The sequence below is a fragment of the Micropterus dolomieu genome, linkage group LG09 (genome assembly GCF_021292245.1).
Source record: "Micropterus dolomieu isolate WLL.071019.BEF.003 ecotype Adirondacks linkage group LG09, ASM2129224v1, whole genome shotgun sequence".
In the NCBI taxonomy this organism is placed as follows: Eukaryota; Metazoa; Chordata; class Actinopteri; order Centrarchiformes; family Centrarchidae; genus Micropterus; species Micropterus dolomieu.
Window position 1 is genome coordinate 16,448,273 of NC_060158.1, and position 12,563 is coordinate 16,460,835.

General features: G+C 42.4%; 1 protein-coding gene across 3 annotated transcripts in view; it reads left to right on the forward strand.

Annotated features, from left to right (window-relative positions):
* runx1t1 (RUNX1 partner transcriptional co-repressor 1) overlaps positions 1-12,563 on the forward strand; it is a 60,220-nt gene that overhangs the window by 4,121 nt on the left and 43,536 nt on the right. The window lies entirely within an intron of this gene.

Consider the following 12,563-nt stretch of genomic DNA (forward strand, 5'->3'; position numbering starts at 1 on the left):
CACACACACACACAGGCACAGGTACAGACACAAACACTTATATACCCCTGATTGGCAGGTCGGAAAGGTGATGCTGAAAATGACTGTGTGTGGTCTGCACAGTGACACAATGCAGCGTGCAGATGACACACAGACACAGACAGTCACTTTGACTTGATGATTTGCATTCTTTCCTTTAATGCTCTTTGATGCTAACCACAGCTATTAGCATCCATCAAACTGCATCCACAGCGTTTAGATCACCGCCTCAAACAATGAATTATTATTATTTAAAAGGGGAAAAAGCACAGTCATATTGAGCCTCTAGTGCTGTGATGTCATTACGAAGCACTTCTTTCAAGTATGACACACCAGACATTTGGATGTGGCCCAGGTTTGCTATACAGTGAATAAGTGATGATGACTCAACAGTGTTTATACGCCGGCTACATCATGAAGCCCCCTTGTGTATTTCTGTGTCAGCTGTAAGGCTGTACTTTCTCACAGCTACACACTAATACAAATATCCTTCCACCAAAAGGCCTGGTATTGGATGATGCCCAGAAAGAATTGCATCACCTGTATTCTTTGTGTTTTCTCATTTGGTTTTAACTGCGCCAGTATTGAGAATGATTGTGGCACAAAATGATCAGCTACACCCTTTTTTTAGTTTGGTAAGTTGGTTTTGTCATTTTTAGATTCTATTATGCAGAACATTACACAAGCTATACTTTATTTATGGACTGGCCACACTATGTATGCTATAAATGCTGTAAGACTGTTTTGGTTGTTTATTTGTTGTATAATTCTGTACTTGGCATAAGTGAGCTTTGCTGGTGCTTCAGTTGGCTAATGGGACTTTAATGTCCTGGAGTTGAGTTAAATCTGGAAGGTTTGTTGTCATCTCACTCAAGTAAAAATAAGATAAACATACAATAGTCATAACAGTAGTGATTTCATTTTTAAATAACTCAGTAACTGTAATTGCATAAGTGTGTAAAAAAATAGAGATGGCGGAGCGTTTTGAAATAGGTATAGGTTGTATTTGAAGCAATACAGTCATGGGGCAAATGTCAGCAATAGAAGTGGACACTAAAACCACTTTTCCGTGCACTCCTTCAAGATGTATGGATTTGTTCTTATTATTCAAAGCTGTCTCTTACTAACTCACAGAGTGAATTATAGATAGAGCCATGGTGTGTGTGTGTGTGTGTGTGTGTGTGTCTGTGTGTGTGTGTGTGTGTGTGTGTGTGTGTGTGTGTGTGTGTGTGTGTGTGTGTGTGTGCGAGTGTGCGTGTGTTTGTGTGCATGCACCTACATACACACACATGCCCTTGTAAATCGATAGGCCCATTGATGGTTATCAGCAAGAGGGCAGTTCTCTTCACTGCTTATTGAATTTCATCACCCACGAAAGAGCAGCAGTGGTGTAAAAGGACTTGCATGTGTGTCTTATTGTATATGCATTTGTGTGTGTGTGTGTGTGCGCGTGTGTCACACGCTCTCCAGCACTCTGAAAAGCAAGAGGTCTTTGTTTTATTGTAGCTGTGAGTTGGCCTTTACAGGTGCTTATTTAATGTCAAAGTCAACAGTGAGCACTACAAACTGATTTTATTGGCCTTGTTCGTGTTTTTACTCCAGATAACACGAGACTTATAGGGCAAGTGAAGAAGAGGCCAATAGTGCATAATCTAACAATTCATCAAGTTTCATGGAGGCAGTTAATTCTTCATAGTTTTTTACACTTCAAGCCACTTAGGAAACAAATGGGAAATCATATGTATAACCGTCTGGTTCCTGAATTTCACCAAATCCAACTTCTTCATCTTGTTTTTCTTAACTGTTGGAAAAGCAATAAGGTAGAGACAGCTGAACTAGCGGTGTTGTTAAAGACAGACAGCTGGGAAATGTAGTTTTTCGGCTGTTTAGCTGGACGGCTCACTGTGTCTACATCATAGTTCAGGTTTCTTGGACTATAACACACTAATAGACATGTGCAGGGCAACATAAACACACACACACACACACACTGCTCCCTCAGTTCTCTGTATATAGACCGGGATTGAGTTGCTAATTAACTTCACTTTTTCAAACTGTATCACACACAGGCAGACTGCCACACACACACGCGTACACACACACACACAGGCACACACACACACACACACAGACAGAATCTCTCTCTTAGGCTCCTTCTCATGTCTTTGCCCCTCTCTCTCTGTGTCTCTCCCCCACTGTTTATTTTCCTGCCTCCATCTGGAGTCGGCTGATATTGTAATCGCCCTAATGCACATTGCCTTACCCTCACACACACACACACACACACACACACACACACACACACACACACACACAAACACATACACACAATGTGCCATCCTGACAAGCCCCTTTTCTTATTCCGGAAGATAAGCCACTGGATGTGATTCTGTGACTGTGTGTGTGAGTGCACATGTCTATACAGAATGTGTATGAATACAAAAGGACACACACAAAAGTGTGTTTCTCCCTGCACTCTGCCAAAGGTAACAATATTGAATAGGCACTTCTTAGTGATGTGGCGCGCCGATAGTGTGGCAGAGTGAAGATGTTACCTGTTATCGCTCAACTCCTCAATATTCACCTGTCACCCAATTTACATTTAAAAATTAAATAGCAGAAGAGAAATAAACTCAGGGGTGGCAGGGGAAGTGTGTATGGTTTTATATGTTTAAATGTGTTTTACACATCTTTTATGTGAAACGGAAAAGTCTGTACATGTGTGGGCACATGTGGAAAGAGATTACTGCACTGCCATCTGAAATAGCTTTTGTTTTGTGATTCAGGAGAGGTTTGGCATGTTGGAAGGTGGGAGCCTGCATACGCACACACAAATGCAGCCACACAAATGCCTAGGACACACAGAACGGTTTGATTGATGGCTAGTATGAGCTGTGAAACTGTGCGATTAGGAGACTTTTTTTCTCCTTAGTTCACGAGAGGACGATTGTTGAAGAATGGACCTGCTTGCTTTGCTACCAGTCCATAAAACCTGACCATAAAAGTCGTTTTTGAACCTTGTGTGTGTGTGTGTGTCTGTGGTGTGCATGTTTGTGTGTGTGTGTGTGTGTGTGTCTGTGGTGTGAGTGTTTGTGTGTGTGTGTGAGAGAGAGAGACAGAGAGACAGAGGTGGTGGGGTGGGCACAGATTGACAGCTCTTAAAACAAACAAACAGGCAGGCAGAAAATCAGACAAATCGACAAAAGAAAGAGGAAGAGGGATTTTAGGGAGAAACCTCAGCTCAGCCCAGTCACGCTTTAGTGGTTTTAATCACCTAAACCAAGGTTGCTTCCTCCATAAAAATTCTACATTGCTAATGTTGGCCTGCATGAGCCTGTGAAAATAATTCTTTTCTGTTACTGTTTCATTTAAAAGCACATCATTCACAATCACACCATCCCCACGTATCAGCTTGGATACTCCCGATATTTGATCTACATCTCGGTTCTTTCTCATTCATTTTGATGTATGGATTTGGATGGTACACTTTATGGAAAGGGCAGCCGCTGGTGTGGAGACCCGGCTAGCCTGGTAAAAAGCAGTGTGATTAAGATCAACAGACAGGCAGAGAGAGAGAAAGAGAGAAGCGCGAATCGATAGATTCAGACAGTGGACCCTCTGTTTTTTTCCCTCCGGGTATTGACATGTTCAGTCAATTACGGCAAGAGAGAGAAGAAGAGGAGGAGAGAAGGGGATGTAGGCTGCGTGTTCAAATATGTGTTTGCATATTGTGTACGGGTACACCCATATGTGTATCAGTACATGGGTGTATGTGTGTGTATACACATCTGTGTTAAAGATGTGATGTTCCTTTAGTATTCATTATAAAATACGGTCGACAACTGCAGAACAGACACATCCACCGTTGTTTTAGGACTTCCAGTTGCTCCAAGGCTTTTATCTACCATCAGCAGACACAGCTTAATCATTGTTTCCCCTCTTTGCTGGTTAAAATCACACCACTGCAGCCAAATAATGAGGCCCTTCTCTTTTGTGGTTGAATTTGACTTGCATGATGGGTATTGTAGGAAGAGAGGGCTTCCAGCTGTTGTCAGTTAGTGTCACAGACAAACAGGGAGATGGGACAATGAGACGGCGGTGGCTCACTCCGTCCGATTGTCTTGTTGTCAAACCGACAGCAGGTGCCTCAAATGATAAACGCAGAGTGTCAATTATTTTCAAGGAAGGGCCATTTTAGAAATTGGTTCAAAGAAAAAGAGGTAGAGAGAGAGAGAGAGTGGCAGAGGAGACAGTGGGGGTTACATAAAGAAAAAGAAGGAGCTGGTCCATTTTCCCAAAATGGGGCCAAGTAAAAGCCTCATTTTGTTTAACTTCTAGTGCATCCCATCCCCAGTATTTCACTCCCCACATCCCCATTCAACCTTCAATAGCTAGCCACCCCGCCAAGTGTTTGTATGCTCACAGTCGATATAGTCTTTGCCATGAACAAAATTACAGGCCATTTTATCTTGACAAAAATGGTATTGGATGTCATTTCCACTCAAAAAAAATGAAGATTATCCTCGGAATAATCACGCTCAAATGTTTTTTTTCTCAGAAGGGTTAAAAAAAAATATTGGTTTTCTAACTGAAAAGGGTGGTTAAGTAAAAAAAAGCGGGGGGGGGGGGGGGGGGGGGGGGGGGCTGTAGCTGTGTATTGATCAATAGATAGAGATCTCAAGAGCTGCCTCTCCTTAGATGTGTGTGTGTAGAAAACCTTAGCATCCATCTATCTATCTATCTATCTATCTATGTAGTGTCATCTGATACACATTTATGACCCCAGCTGCTCTTATAGATTTGCAATTGGCAGCCCTTTCATCAAAGCATCTGTTCTTCCCCTCTGTCTTACTCTCACCATATGGACATGTCATCCTCAGCTGCGCGTTTCATCATAGCGTAGATTATGTGTCTCCATGGTAACCAAACTCCACTTTTAGAAATACGGTTTAAATTTTGGATTTGGCCCCCTCGTGTGCAGGTTGACTTGACACACTGGCGTCTGTATTGTCTATATGTACAATGTTTCATATCGAGTTACGGATGTGTTTGTCTTCTCTACATGATAAAGCCATTTCTGGAACAATCCGAGCTTCTTTCAGTATTTAAACAGCTCCAGATTGCGGCGAAACTCTTTAGTCCTGCTAACACTGAGAGTTAGCGTGGAGCAGAGGAGAGAGAAGGGCTCTCACGGAGCAATAAAAATCCAGGAGAGAGCATAAATCCATCTCCCCATGTAAGGTCCGATATTTTTTTGCAGATTTTTCAAGATGTTTGGCCCAAGGAACGGTAATTTCTTGCCCATCTGTCTTCTCTCCTCCCCCTATGTCTCTTTATCAACATCTGTTTTTTGTTGCGGCAGGGAAACAAGTATCCTTTATAAGCCAAGGGCTCCCAGTTCCCCCTCTGCTTGTGCTATTAACTTAGCCTCAACTACTGCGCTCTCTCTGCGCACACATTTTCACATATGCTAACCATTAGGAAGTCATACCATTCAGAAAATGTAATAACTTTCAGTTAGAAGGGGAGATAAAGTATTTTGGCTTTTTTGTTCTCTCTTCACTTTTTCCATAACTACATAACTGGGGTTCTGGTTTTTATGCCTCCCCTGTGAGAGGACAAATTACTGCCTAGTTGTTAGCTTGAGGATGCTTTAGTGAGAGGAAAGCCCCTTCCCCTTTAACATTTGAGTAGGGCCCTTGGGTCTCTGTCTGCACCTCTACTAAAAGTGAAGAGCATAAAGCTGTTACTCGGGGTGATAGAATCAGACTCATTGCATCCATTCACTTGTAAAAAGAAGACATGTTTATTTGGGAATGGATGCACTCAAAAATTTTGCTGCACACTTTAGCAGTACAGCAAAAATAAGATCTTAATTTGCTATTTCCTCTTTGGCAATATTAAATTGTCCACATAATAATTCACAGCTGCGCAGAGAACGAGTATTGTGGCGCAGCTGCAACTTTATGTTTAACCATCTCACACACAGGGCTGAACACACAATCATATGCACACACACACACACACACATACACACACCGACAACCACACACACAGGTGTGCACTCACCACATCACTCACAGACAGTAAGAAGTTGAATATGTAGACAAAGACACGCAGCCCGACACCATATGGCAGGGTTGTCAATTGAAAATGAAGGCATACCGACCGTGCTTTGAGTGTAATGTGAGGTGGTGTACAATGTTCCTGGTGTGTATTTGATGGGGTGAACAGTGTTTTGATGATTTTCTAGCATGTCATATTAAAAGACAGATATACACATGCGTTCCCAAGTACAAATATTTGTCTGGTTTTTGTATGCGCGAACACAACATACATGTCATTTAGCTGCTTAACAAAAGCATGCTGAGCTCATTTTTTACTGCCAATTATGTTCTGTTAAATCACTGTTGTTACTGTGAAACAACACAGGCCACAGAGGAAGAATTTTGTGAAATGAACGTTAACACTGAAATGCAGCGTCAAATACATTTTGAACCACAGCGTGTACCTTTTATACCAGTTCGTCAGAGTGAAAGGTTTCCCTAAACATTAATCGTAAGCAAGTAAAGCTTTGGTTTGGCTATATACAACAAAATGCTGGTTAGACAGCTGAACAAAAAGTTAGATAAGTAAAAAGAAAAATCTGGTTAATGTTAGAATCAGGTTTTCATTGTAGTTAAGTAGCAAAAGAAACCTGTGTACAACATGTTTGGACACACACAACCTCTGTATTTGGATAATAACAAGTCTCTTTTTTTGCTGCTTTGCCCAAGGCTATAAGACACAATCACACAAAAACATGTACTCACACATGACAGATGCCCCTAACTGCCAAAGACACTAATGCATTAGTCGTGCACTGCCCTGGGCTTTTGTCTGGTAGGACAATAACACAACCAAGTCACCAGCTGATCAAGGGTGGAGGAGACACACACACATACTGGTTCAAGCACATGTTTGTGTTTATCGTGATCCCATGCTTGTTTACCATTACCATAAAAAAGTTGGAGTTGGATTGCATAATTCAGTGCATCTCCCTAACACTCATTTTCCTGTTGTCTGCTTTCATAGAACTCCTCTGTTTTTCTAACTGAAACATTTGAATATATCATTAATTTAAAAGTAATGTTCGTGCATGTGAATTAGCATGTTCTGTCTGTATATGCAAGTACTGATGTGGTTACTGATGTAACCACAATGTTACCAAAAATAATCTCTTTCAGTGAAATAGTTTCGGGATGACGAGTGAGTCTGGTGTTGGCTGCTTTTGTGTCTTGAAGACCTCTGTTTGCTCACTGTGTTGAATCTGTGTGAGCATGTGTGTATGTTGGGATGGGTGGGGGGGATCTTCATGTGGAATTGATAGCGAAGTATTACATTGTGATTACAAAAGAGGGTGAGGAGCAGAAAGTAGAGATTGGGGAGGGAGAAAAGTGTGTGGTGGTGAGATGAGAGGTGTTAGGAAGGTAAAACGGAGAGACGAGGGGTGAAAGAGATGAATGTTTGTTTTAAAATGAGACATCCATCATGCAAAGACATAGCCGAAGAACGAACACACATCTACAAACATTTTCAAGTAATAATCAAGAAATTAGTTTAGTATTAGATAGTCGGGGTCTGCGATTGATTTGGTATAATTCTTGTGGACTAAACACTTCTATCTAATAAGGGCACAGACTACCAAAATGGGATTCCTGTGTTTTGGACAGAAAGCCAGGTTATTCGGCAGGGTGAATGAGGTCTGTGTGTTTGTGGCTCTGATGTAAGCCTGTTTGCCTGTGCCAGTTGGACAACAGGACCCTGAAAACAAAGAAACAGAGAGAAAAGCAAGTGGGACACGTTTGTGACTGACTCTAAACAACTAGAAACTGATTCAGGTAGCCACACAGTCAAGCGACAGAGGGGTGTGGAGGTACTGACAGACAACAGAAAGAGACAGAAGAGACGGAGAGCGAGAAATACTCCGTACAAGATGTTAAACAACATTTATGAGTTTCCAAATTGCTGAGCTCGGATACAAGCTTCGGCTTTCAGACCTCTAATGTGTTTTTGAGATTCTCTGTCTCTCTTTTAGACAGCCACTAATGCTAAACTGCCTCCACGCTGGAAGCATTTCAGCATTTGAGGGAAAATAACATGAAATCAGTCAACCTATATTTAACTAGTCCATGTCAAGGAGTTCACAAAACAATTCTTAACCACAGCTACATGCGAGCCACAGTATACACTATATATAGCTGCTCTGCTGTAATAGAAAATTATAGTGCAACTGGGTATCAAGAGGTTGGGAAAAATGTTGTATTCAAGTATGTGGAAGAAAGCTTGTAAAATGTGACACAGCCTGCTGCTAAAAGAACGTCTTGCTTTTCAGATGATTGCCAGTGTGAGGCTGCCCTTTTTCACAAAGATAGAGAGGTTTACAGTTGTTGTGGTGGTTGTTGTTGTTGTTGTTGTTGTTGTTGTTGTTGTTGTTGTTGTTGTTGTGAGCAAAGACCAAACTGCTCCTGCTTGTGCAACGCAAGGGGAGAAATTCAAAATGCATTGCTTCTTCTCATTTGATATCTGCCCATGTTTTCATTCACACCTTGCAAATTAAATCTGGAATATTAATGTGACAGAGCAAGAAAATGTAATTCATGAATTCACAGATTCTAAAATAATTAATTTACAGACAGAAAAGATGTTATTTTATAGATGTCCCTGACCTTATATTTATACAGAACTGTATCTTACTATAGCTATAGTATAGATGATGATGTTTTAAATCTATACATAATACACAAGTAATGCCTCCACCACACACATTTTTAGATTTTTTTTCCAGAATTTCTGATTTAATTGATAGTCACAGCTGAGAGAGACATTTAAAGCAGGGGAGAGAGGGAGGATTACATGCAACAAAGGGCCGGGGATTTGCTGTAAGGATTCAGCCTTGATACATTGGTACCTGGTGAGCTACAGAGGCGTCCAGCACATACACATTTTTAAGCACAGATGGATGGAGTACCGCACACTCTGACATCCCTCTGTCCCCCCGAAAGCCATCAATTCTGACACTGCTGAGTGGTTTTGATTTAGGAAAGTTCGTACAGTCTTTCACTGTCTCTCTCTGTCTAGTGCCTGAGAGCAGCTGTAATGGTGCACTTATGTCAGTGGAAGAGGCGAGGACACAGCGTTATATTTTACCAGCCAGACACAAGGCCAGCCTGGTTCAGGGCAAGAGAGGTTAAGAACATGCTGTAAGTTACTGAGAAAAGAGATGCCATACTGAGGCTCAGATTTTTTCAAGGAGATCTTGATATAGTAGTCACATGTGTTTGTTGAAAGAGTTATTGGTTGCTGTAATACTGAAAATAAATCAGTCCCCTCCTAACTACACTGTAAGAAATAGGGTAGAAAATAAATCCATTAGTTAGCCAATCACCTTCCTGCTTTCTTTCCTTTTTCTCTCTTTCCTTTCTGCTCTCTGCCATTGTCTCTTTATCTCACCTTTTCTCTCTGAGTCATTCCAGCAGCCTAAAAAGTGCTAAAAAATGGCACTTCAGCACTCACCTGTCTTTGCACTGTGTGCATATATTTACATGTGTCCTGTGACAGTTGGGAGAGCATATCTGCACATGTTGTCATGGAAACAGTGTGACTGTGTGTATATATGTGTGTTTCACTGGAGACCCCTAAACTAGAGCAGGGAGCAGGTTTAGTGAGGACCACGGCCACATTCAGACATCTTTCTTACTCTCACGTAATTCACTTTTTAATGTTTGTCTCAGTGAGCAGTCCAGAGACCACTGTTACTCTGGTTTGACCCACTGTTTAATGCCCCAGTGTCAGTGACAGTGTGAGAAGAAGCCTGATAGGACAGTCCGCTTACCCAAGGAAGCAGCCAGGACAGTGGGGTCAGGCCCAGGGCCATCGGTCCCACCACCACCTTCCTACCACACTTCCCTCCTCCACCAGCTATACTCCATCTGCTTTCCATCACACTGTTCTGCTGCTCCAACTTTAGTTACCTGAAAACAAGCAAAAACATCCTGGCAGTGTAACGTGTGTGCGCGCTATGTGCAGGTTTGAGCACGTTTTTGCATGGGAACAAGGTGTTTATCTAAACAGCGCAATACTATCTGTCATACAGACACACACACACACACACACACACACTGCCCCCCTCACACACATCCTGACCCCGACCAACCAACCTTCCCCACCCTTCTTCTCTCCCCTGCTGCCTTGGTTCCCATCCTCTGGGCTCCCATCCTCTCCCCCCTCCCAGATTCCTTCTGGTTCCTGACCAGCGGGGCTATCTCTGGATGGCCAGCGGTTCCTCTCATTCTGCCGGCCCATTGTGTGGTGAGTAGGGCTGGGCCCTGGGCTCCGGGGGCCGGGAGGGGAGCCAGGAATGGCCTGGTTCCTGTTGCTGTACTAGTTAAAGGAACTGTGGCACCATTTCCATTAGCCCTTCATAACTGCTGTGAAAACTGATTTTAGGGCTACTTTTGTGAAAACAGTCACATCCATGTAAGTTGTTTCCCTCGTTTTTGGAGAACTGTGACTTTGATAAGGAGAATCGGTTAGCTTGAATGGATGCCTTCAATGTTAAAGTAAATTTGTTATTATTGTTGTTTAGAGCACAATTTGTTCCACAGTGTTGCAGGACAAATCTGTGTTTTACATGTAGAAAAGGCAGCCCAAAAAGGAATGGCTTTCTTCTGGGTCAGGATGTAATAGGAGTAGTAGTCAGGATGTAGTAGTCAGACCAGGAATACTGACACATCCGAAACACATACATACAAAATAATGTTCAATGAAATTGACTTGATCATACCAATATCAAAATGTATTCACCTTTTTTATAAATTAAGGTACTGGTGAGCAAAGAGTCTACAACGCAACAGGTCAAATGACCCTTTTCATTTAAAACAAACTAACTAAATATAGCCAGGAGTATTTAATAGGGTAATTTGGTACCTTATAGCCCAATACTGACTTTATCAGCAGCCAAGCAGCAATATCCATCCTCAGTGCAGGCAATAATACTCAAATGAGTAGCCTCTAAAAATCCTTTTCCTTTTCCCACCCTTTACAATAACGTGAAGTAAAGCACACTTACCCCCCATCATTATCATTGTCAATAAGTTGACAATCTGATAAAAACATGCAATTTAGTACAAGCATCACTGCTTTAAACATCTGCGTAGTCAGTGTCTTCTGGTTTGAAGGAACACACATAATTCAACACACACTCACAGCCAAGACCATTGTACCTTGTGGCAGATCTAACTGTGAGCTCAGTCCACTCTGTGCCTTGTGAGTTTCTCCCTTTGAGACCACTGTGGTGTGTTGCATGGAGTGCTACACGAGCTAGTGCACTCTGTTAATTGTGACTGCCAAGCGGGCTGTCACAGTGATTCACTATGGAAAGAGAGAGAGAGAGTGGAAGGAGAGCGAGTTGGCAGGTGTACAGATGTATCATTAGCGCCACCCAGTGATGCAGAGAGAAGAGAATAGCAACTCCTACTCAAGAAAGACTTGAAGGGGAGTTGATTCTGACAAACTGAATGTCATTCTGTCTGTATTGCTATACATTTTTCTTTCTGCCTTTTCACCATTTTTTAGTTCTCAAATACCTCTATCTATTCTTCTCAATTGTCTGCTTTCCGCTATCCTCTCTTCTCCCCATCTCCTATCGTGCACCTCAATCTTTCAACACCCTGGCACTCCCTTTTCTTGCTGCTTGTTCTTTATTTTTTCTCCATGTCGCCACTTCTGTTGCCAATGTCAGTTGTGCTGTCTCGTGTACTGTTGCAACAAATCAAGCGCCCCATTCATCTCGTGTCATCTGTGCTGCAGAGAGCTGGATATGTGCGCTCTCTCCTCTCCTCTGTCTCCACTGACAGCCACCTCTCCACTTTATCATCGCCCAGCAGATCAGATCAGATCGGAACTGGGCCAAGAAACTCAGTGCTGGATAAATGGAAGGTGGCCGTGAGTGGGGATTTATTGGACTGATTGCTCAAGCTGAAATGAAAAAGGTTAGTGCCCTATTGTGATCCGATGGTTTATTTACTATAGATCCTTGAGGCACAGTGCATTCAAATTACAGTTCCCTAGACTGGGTGTAAAAAGGGTTATTATATTGGAGTGTTTACTGTTTTCAGTGCTCTAGATATCAAGCATCTGCGCAAAAAGACATGACCTTATGTGTCGGTAATCTGTAGCTATTTTGTGCCTTCAGGTGAGAAAACAAAAATGTTTCTGCATAACCATTAACAACTGTTTACGGCAGTAAAGTGAGTGGTTTGCGTAGTGAGCAGCTGAGATTGGAAGAATTCAGCAACCCATCCACCAACTCACACACACACAAGCAGACCCGCACACATGCATGCACCCGCAGCAAAAAAGTCATTTGTTCTACCTCATTAGCATGTATTGTGGTGAGCAGGCGTAACACACTGAAAGGTGAAATGGGTCCGCCATGAATAGCACACCAGTCGGCAGAGGAGAGAGGAGGAAAAGGACGGTGGGAGGAGAGCGGGGGGGGGGGG